Below are 9,183 nucleotides of genomic sequence, written 5' to 3' on the forward strand. Positions count from 1 at the left end.
TTCACATCAACAAAATCCCATAGATCTCGATCTATTAGCAGATCTTCCATCATCAATTTCCACATCTCAAAATTTATTCCATTAAATTTCTCCAACTCTATTTTCCCTGACAAACTTGCCATCTAAAAATTCCTACAACAAGATCAAAAAGTGTCTTCTGCACAAGCTCCCACTCAAATCTAGACTAGTTAAAAAAACTCAACAACTCACAACTAAAACCAAAGGTGATCAAGCTCCGATACCACCTGTAAGGAAGTCAAGTAGCAGAACAACTTCCTACACTAACCTTGAGAGGAGGGTAATGCAAAAATTTTACAGATCATCACAACAGTTATAAAAAACAAAAATAGATATAATAACATTCAAACCATAACACAATGATTTACATGTGGAAACCCTTTCGAGAGGAAAACCCCACACTCCAAAAAGCCACCCAATATATTATTCAGCAATCAAAATAGATTACAATACACTTGCAAAGAAATCTCTTCGTAGGAGTACTAGTAATGAAAGATTATGAGGTAACTCAATAGCCATAAGACTCTTACACCTAACCTCTATCTCACATACCTCATATATAGGAGATACAATACAAGAAATTGTCAAATGATATTACAGAATCATGGGCTAAAACCACCCAATAAGCTTTAGCCAACCTTATTTCCCTTCTAGATACCCTATGATGTGTCCCTCCCTTTTTACAACTCATTTATGTGTTCGATGTATTTTATATTTCCTATTTCAGGAGTACAAATTTTTGGAGGCCATAACTTGAGAACTGTGAACATCGAAAAGCTTGCGAAGTGCTCTATTGCCTCAAAAATGGCTACATAGTTTACACCCACTTTTCAAGGTGTTTCAAGGCCTCTAAAGTCCTCAAAATCAAATTTAAACATTTCATTGCACCCCTCCAAAACAAAAAATTTAATATCTTCAAAACTAGTTGTGATCTTGCAAAGTAATTTTACCGAAATGCTTATCTAGCCAACTAGAAGCTTTGGGGAGAATTTTGCACCATTTCGTGCTCAAATAAAAACTTACTATAAATAGTAACCTCATGTAAATGCAAGGTTGAGACACCATTTTCCCAACAAAGGTGATAGCTATGAATAATAACTATCAACCATTTTCTTGTAAGGCATGAGCTTATCATCCTTAGTTTGGTAATCATTATTAACTTGTCGGATGACCAGCTGTGAATTGCCGTATACTTGTAGCTCCTTTTGTGTGAGGTGAAAAGTGATGATGACAAACTATTGCAAAAAAATAAAGATCCAATTTCAAACAATCCTAGTCCTACAATAAAACATTCACCATACACCAATGAATATACCTAAGAACATACAAATTAACAAATTGAACTAATAATAGCATTCACATACCAAGTAGGGTTTGATCTCCATTATGTCCTATCTCCATTGATCTTATTTGATATATTTGCTCTTAGATTTTATATGTGCACAAGTGTTAGGTCTGACTTGGAAAACTAATGTACTGAGAGGGGAGGGGTGAATCAGTACTTCAAAACTCTTCTTGAAAAATAATTTTACTGATAAACACAAACTAAGTATTGTTGATCTCATAATCTAATAATACTAAAACATAATCATAGAAATAACATCCATCAAAATTTCACTCCATAACACAAAGATTTTTGGTCACGTAGAAACTCTTGGTTAGAGAGAAAAACTGTGGTGGGGATGGCACCCACAACTTCACTACTGCAGTAATCAAGATTGCTCGTTTAGAGCTACAAGTTTAGCTATTTCTGATAGCTTACTCTGTTAGGAGTATAAAGATCTTTTAGATCTACCTTGCTAAAGGATTTTACAAACACTTTTACAAAATGTTGTACCTGGTTAAAGGCTTTACAATTTATAGACCTTATTAGAGTCTTTTACCCTGTTAAAGGTTCCTAACACAACTTAATAATTCAATCAAAATCTTTACAAAATATCTGCAACTTCACATCTGAAATGTTATAGCAGACTCTATGTGCTCAATATAAAATTACCTTGCTCATAGCATTCCACGGTAATTGATAAATAAACTCGGTAACCACTTATGTATACTCTGTCCCTTAAATTGTTCTCTGAAACCTTCTCAGTAACCTTTGAATATCTCTGTCAATCTTCTTGCATCACACTTAACTATATCAACATTTCATATTTTCTCTCTTGATTTTTCATGTCATGTGATATATGCAATACTTAAATCATTCTATTTATATAGATCTCTGAGACGATGATCTGTTCATGCTTTGATCATACAAACATGTTTTATTGAATGAATAAACATAGAAATTATTTCATTGGATATTCTTTCTCAAAATCATACAAAATCTTTAAATGAAATTTCCTATGTAATAACGGTTTCATCTTCTCGATTCTTGTAACACGTTTCACATGTGTGTCCAGGTTCATTGAATCTGGTAACACGTTTCCACTCGGTTCAGATTAACTCAATATACCTTCTTTGCTGCTCGATAGACATATGAACTTTACTCGGTAGACATTCTATATCCATCTCGGTTCATAGCTCGGTGTATATCATCTCGGTGACTTGTCTCTCTTTTGTAACTGACACCGGTAGCCTTGGTATTTACTGACTGGAATTTTCAGTAGTATTAACCGACTAGTGTATATAGGATGACTTTGGGCATAAAACTAATGACAACTTAGTAAATAGCAACAATCTCTCCTTTTGACATTAGTTTGGTATGTTTGACAAAACTCCTTTCAAAGTCATAACACAAAATCTATATACTTGCAAAATAATCTGAAATGTCAGTATATACAATGTTCAAATACATACTCCCCTTATCAATATTCTATACATAACTTGATGATCCATACTCTGTATTCCATGCTCTTGATGTTCCATGCTCCTGATGTTCCATGCTCCCCCTATCAATTTCAACTGTACACTCGGTATGTATGATAGACTCTGTACACTCAGATACTCTGTATACTCGGTACACTCCCCCTTTTTGACAAACATCAAAAACTAGTTACCATTTGGTTGGGGCAACTGATCAAAAATAGATTTATACTTTGTACGAGCTTCTATAAGAGCATTGGTAAGTGCATCCTTGATACTTTCCATTATTGTATTCTGAGCTATAATATCAGCTAACATGTGGATCAAACCATTTAAAGTGCTTCCCTCTACTTGAGTTGACAAATGGGTAGCTCGGTTGATCTGCTCTTGAACTAATGACAAATGGGGAATAAATAATGTTTGAAGAGTCATGATATCCATCCTTATTTTGTGCTCTTCATTTCGAATTTCTAACTGTTGAGCCATAAGGGTTTGCAGGCTTGTATTAAAATTCCGAAGAGAATCTAGCTCGGTAGTCAATTTATTTGAGAGATCGGTAATCTCTTTTTCAATGAATTTAGTCTTATTCTTGATATCTTTGATGAAGAATGAGAATGTACATAACTTCAGGAATAAATAAATAATATGCTTGAGTTGAGGGGACAACTCATCAATGAATTCAATAAGCTTTATTTTACCTATAGCAATTTCTTTTTGCACTTCTTCAATCATGTTGGTAGTTAGTTCTTTATCTTTCAATTTGCTAAGGTATTCTGATGCTTCTACTCCTGATTCCTCCAATTGAGTGAGTAGTTCATCCAGTTGCACATGGATGGCAGCATCTTTATTGATGGTAGTTTTAGGTATCATGTCTATCAATAATGTTTTGACCTTCTGAAGTACTCGGTTCTTCTGCTGAATAGCTATCTATCTTTCTTGCTCTGCTTTGGCTTTACAAAGCTCACCGAATTCTATCAGTGCTTGCCCTTTCAATTTTGTAATGTCAACATTCGGTAACACAATGCGCTTTGATAGATCTATCTTAAAACTGTGTCTTTTTGCTTTCTTCTCCTTTGATGATGATGCCTTCTCCGGTTGAATGGGTACAATGGCTTTTGAAGCTTGTCCTTCCTCGGTATGTTGCTTGGTAGAGGCAACACTTTTATCAGGTCCTGTAGCCTCTATTGTATCCTTTGGTGTTTCCTTGCTCAAAGTTTCAGTGGCCATACTCTCGGTGCTTGATGGTAGTTGGGAAGTTTGCGTGCCAGTGGCCTGAGAGGTAGATTCATTTGGTTTAACCTTTTGACCCTCTGTACCTTTATCTTCTTGAAGTTTCTCAACTGTAACTTGCTGGGTGATAGGAGGATACGACTTAACCTGTTCCACAATTGATTCACTTGATATCAGTTTGGCATAGGAGCTTCCTTCTATCATTTCTCCTTCCTGTGCTCCAGTGTCCATTACATCCTCATCTTGTTAGCATTTTCACAAAGGGAGATTGTTGGCATTTCTTTAAGGATATTGAGAAGGTTGTTGGATATTATTGATATAATTGAAGAAGGGTGATTATTGTCCTAATAATATTATTTTTTCATTGATGTCAAGCAATTGATTTTCTGATTCAGTATGATGTTGCCATATCTTGAGAAGTATGTTTTGATGAGTATTAGAGGTCGGTAAGTGACACATAAAGAATGTGATAATGAAGGGGAATAATAAGTTATTCAATGGGCAACTATTACCGAGTTAGACAATGATGAGATCATGTTGTTTTGATTGTTTTGATATCCTACATATGTTGTTGATTATAAGTTTAATACTATACTATGTCACCGAGCAAAGAACCTAGTCGGTAAACCCTAAGGTACCTAGTTGGTAAATCCTAAGGTTATCGATATCGGTTAAAGAAGGCAGAATGTATACTGAGTGAAGTTCAGTATTTACCAAGTAACAACCGAGTTATTATAGATCACATTGGATGAATAAAAGCATTATTTAATGAAGGATACTGATGAGATGGAGATGTATCGATGATTGGAATGTCGTGCAAGAAGTTTGTTGAGGATCGATCACATGGAAAATCAAGAGGAAGATCTACAACACAGATTGAACCGCAATAACCTGGCACAAATTCCAAGGAAGGAATGCAAGTTCCAAGGTGAGGTAAAACCTTTTTCAGATCGAAGGATACAATGAACCTAGTCAAGTTTGAAGATCTGATGGCTAAGATTGATCATGGGAAATGTGATCAAGGAGATTAAGCGATTAGAAATTGTTTATAAATAAGGAATTGTTGTTGAACAATGTATGCGGGCAAATGTATGCACAATAAAGCTACAGTAATGTTTACCAAGCACATAAGCTTGAAGATCTGATTGTAGAACAGATGGAGAAGCCCAGCAAGCCCAACAAGGGACAAGATAAATTGTATGACAAGATTGTTTTGAGCAAATAGAATCTACTTTAGCATTTTAGATGTGAAGTTGTAGATATATTTTATTACTGTTGTTTATTTTGTAAGTGACAAGAAATCTCTTAACCGAGTGAACTTAACAGTCTTATTTGTAAACCCTCTAGCAAGGTAACATTCTAAATGAGTGTTTGAAATCCTTTGACAAGGTCACTTCTAACAAAATGCAAGACTCTAACAAGTTTGAGGGAAATCCCTTAACTGGGTCACATCTAGCAATGTGTTTGTAATTTGTAATTGGATTAGCTTTTAACCGAGCATACTCTAGAAGGGTATATTTCTTAGTGGGTCCAAAATCCCACAATGGTTTTTCCCTATTTGGGTTTCCACGTTAAATTTGGTGTTGAATGTGTTATGATGTCTTAAGCATTTCTGTTTATGAGTTTGAATGATTTACAGTCATAATTGCATATCAGTAGAGGCTACCGAGGTTGAATCTAATAAATATATTGTATTGTGAGTTTTTATGATTCACCCCCCCCTCTCATCTTAACTTACAATTGGTATCAGAGCTTTGGACTCTAGAAGAAAAGTTTAAAGGTACTTGAGGAAAAGATCCAAAGATGTATAAAAGGGATGCACCAAAGCTGAACAAGTCAAGTTTCTCCACATGGCAGAAAAGGATGAAGTTGCACTTATAAGGAATTGGAGAATATGCAACATATTATCTGGAGAATGTTTTCATTACACCTAGCACCTACCCATTGACAATGGAAGAGATAAAGGCAAAGCAATAACATATTCAAGCAATGATTGAAATAACATCAGAGTTTAATGACCTAGAAGGCTGCAGTGATGCCAAAGCAATGTGGAACAAGCTCATATCTGTGTATGGTGGTGATGAACATGTTTAGAGAGCAAAAGTAGATAGTCTAAGAGGTCAACTTGAATCCATGAGAATGAATGAAGGTGAGAACATAACCCAATACAGTACAAGGTTAAAGGAGTCTGTCAATCAAATCAAAGGAGCAGGAGGAACTATTGAAGAAAAAGATGTAACAAGTAAGTTGCTTAGAACACTTCTACCTGCTTATACCATACGAGTCTCTACAATCAATGAATTAAGGTCTGTACCAAACATGCCAGTTTCTTTGGATGCTACTTTTGGTAAGCTACATGCATTTGAGTTAAGTAATTTTGATAATAGTGGGTCTTTGGTAAATAAAGTTGAATCTGCATTCAGTTCTATTCATATTGGTGAATCTGATTATTACAATGATAGAATGTATAAGTATACTGAAGGAAATCACAATGGAGCAAGTGAAAGATTTTGCAAAAACATGGAAGAGGTACACAAACTATATGAGGAAATCAGAAAGAAAGAAGAGTTTGAAGCATTATTAGCCAGAAGGTTACCGAGAGGAAAAGGTAAGTATAAGGGAAAGTTACCTTTAAAATGTTTTAACTGTGATAGAATAGGACATATGGCTTCTAACTATCCTGACAAGGAATCTAGTGAAAAGAGAGACTATCGAGATGACAAACAGAAAGACAACCAATACAGAGGACACTGAAACTTCAGAAAGAGAGATAGAAAGACATGCCTAGTAGCTGATGAGGAATCCAACGATGATAAATCTGATGGGACTGATACAGAGGAAGTTTTTTATGTGGCTATCAAAGATGGATCAGATGAAGAAAGGTATGAAGAAAAACCCCTAATATCTCATATAAATAAAAATGATTCTTGGATCATAGATAGTGGATGCTCACATCGCATGACAGGTGATAAACACAAGTTTGTTAAATTAGAAGATTATGATGGAGGTTATGTAAGATTCCGAAATGATGCACCATGTCCAATAAGAGGTAAAGGATCCATAACACTTCTTGACAATGCTAAATGTGATGATGTATACTGGGTTGAAGGTTTGAAATACAATTTGTTCAGTGTAGCACAACTAAATAATATAGGATACCGAATAGAATTGCAGAAAGGAAGTGTCAAAGTTCATGACAAACATGGAAAGTTGGCTGCTACCGGGACACAAACAAAAGGTAATACATTTCATCTTGACTCAACTTAGAACAATTGTTTGTATGCTAAAATAGAAGATGCCTGGTTATGGCATAAAAGGTTTTGTCATGTAAATTTTGATAACCTAATCAAAATAAGCAAGAAGCACCGAGTAAGAGGTCTATCGAGCTTAGAAAAATCTAAGAATGAAATATGTCAAGGATTCCAGATGGGCAAGATGACAAGGTCAAGCTTTACAAGTAAGTCCTACACTTCTAAAGGAATTTTAGATCTTGTACACACTGATCTTTGTGGTCCTATGAAAGTTCAAAGTTATTATGGAGATAGATACTTCATATTATTTGTGGATGATTACTCAAGAATGATGTTAGTTATGTTTTTAAAAGAAAAATCAGAAGCATTTCAAATGTTCAAATGGTATAAGGCTAGAGTTGAAAAAGAAACAGGAAGACAGTTGAAATGTCTAAGATCTGATAGAGGAGGAGAATTCATTTCTAATGAATTTAACCTATTTTGCAATGATCATGGTATAAAGAGACAAGTGTCCACACCGAGAACACCTCAACAAAATGGGATAGCTGAAAGAAGAAACAGATCAATTGTAGATTGTGCCAGAACCCTGATGATAGAAAAGAGGGTACGTCAAACATTTTGGAGAGAAGCAATCAGTACCACAGTTTACACCCTAAACCGAGTACAACTGAAGAAAGGAACTTTGAAGACACCATATGAAATCTGGTATGACAAGAAACCAAATGTAAGTTATTTTAAGATATTTGGAAGTAGATGTTATGTTCACAAAGATGATAGAAATGGAAAGTTTGATCAGAAAAGTGAAGAAGGAACATTTCTTGGTTATTCTTCTAGAAGCAAAGCATTTAAATGTTTGATAAAATCATCTAACAAAATAGTGGAAAGTGCAAATGTAAAAATTGATGAATTTACAGAAAGAAATGATGAAGGAAATTCCAAAGAACCAGAAGATTATGAAGAGTTTGTTTATGTTCAACCTAGAAGTCCTACCGAGAAAGTTGATGAAGAAAATGAAGAAAATATTTAGTTACCGAGTGATGAAGAAGATCATACAGAGCCTACCGAGCCTATATTAGCCAAGTATGTTAGAAGAAATCATGCTTCAAGTCAGATTATAGGAGATAAGGATGATCTAGTAATGACAAGGAACAAACTAAGACAAAACACATGTCTGATATCTGAATTTGAACCGAGGACAGTAAAAGAGGCATTTAGTAATGAAGATTGGATAAATGCTATAACAGAAGAGATTGAACAAATCAAGAAGAATTAAACATGGACACTGATCGCAAGACCAAAAGAGAAAAATGTAATCGATACAAAGTGGATTTTCAGAAACAAGCAAAATGAAAAAGGAGAGGTCATTCAGAATCAAGCAAGACTAGTTTGCAAAGGTTATGCTCAAGAAGAAGGAATTGATTATGGTGAGACTTTTGCACCTATGGCAAGACTTGAAGGAGTGAGAACATTGTTAGCATATCCTACTTACAAAAATTTCAAGGTATATCAAATGGATGTTAAATCTGCATTTTTAAATGGTATATTAGAAGAAGAAGTTTACATTGAACAACCTGAAGGATTTATTGAAGATAAGAATAAAGATCAGGTATGTAAGTTGAACAAAGCATTATATGGCCTAAAGCAAGCACCTAGAATATGGTATGAAAGACTGCACTCTTACTTAATCAAGATTGGATTTATAAGAACAAGTGAAAACAACAACATGTATATGAAGAATGATGAGAACAATGGTATACTACTTTCAGCCATATTTGTTGATGATATTATTTTTTTGTGGAAATGACTCCTTATACAAGAACTTTGGAAATGAAATGTGCAAAGAATTTGAGATGTCATTAATTGGTGAAATAAAGTATTTTAT

The sequence above is a fragment of the Cryptomeria japonica genome, chromosome 8 (assembly GCF_030272615.1).
Source record: "Cryptomeria japonica chromosome 8, Sugi_1.0, whole genome shotgun sequence".
NCBI lineage: Eukaryota > Viridiplantae > Streptophyta > Pinopsida > Cupressales > Cupressaceae > Cryptomeria > Cryptomeria japonica.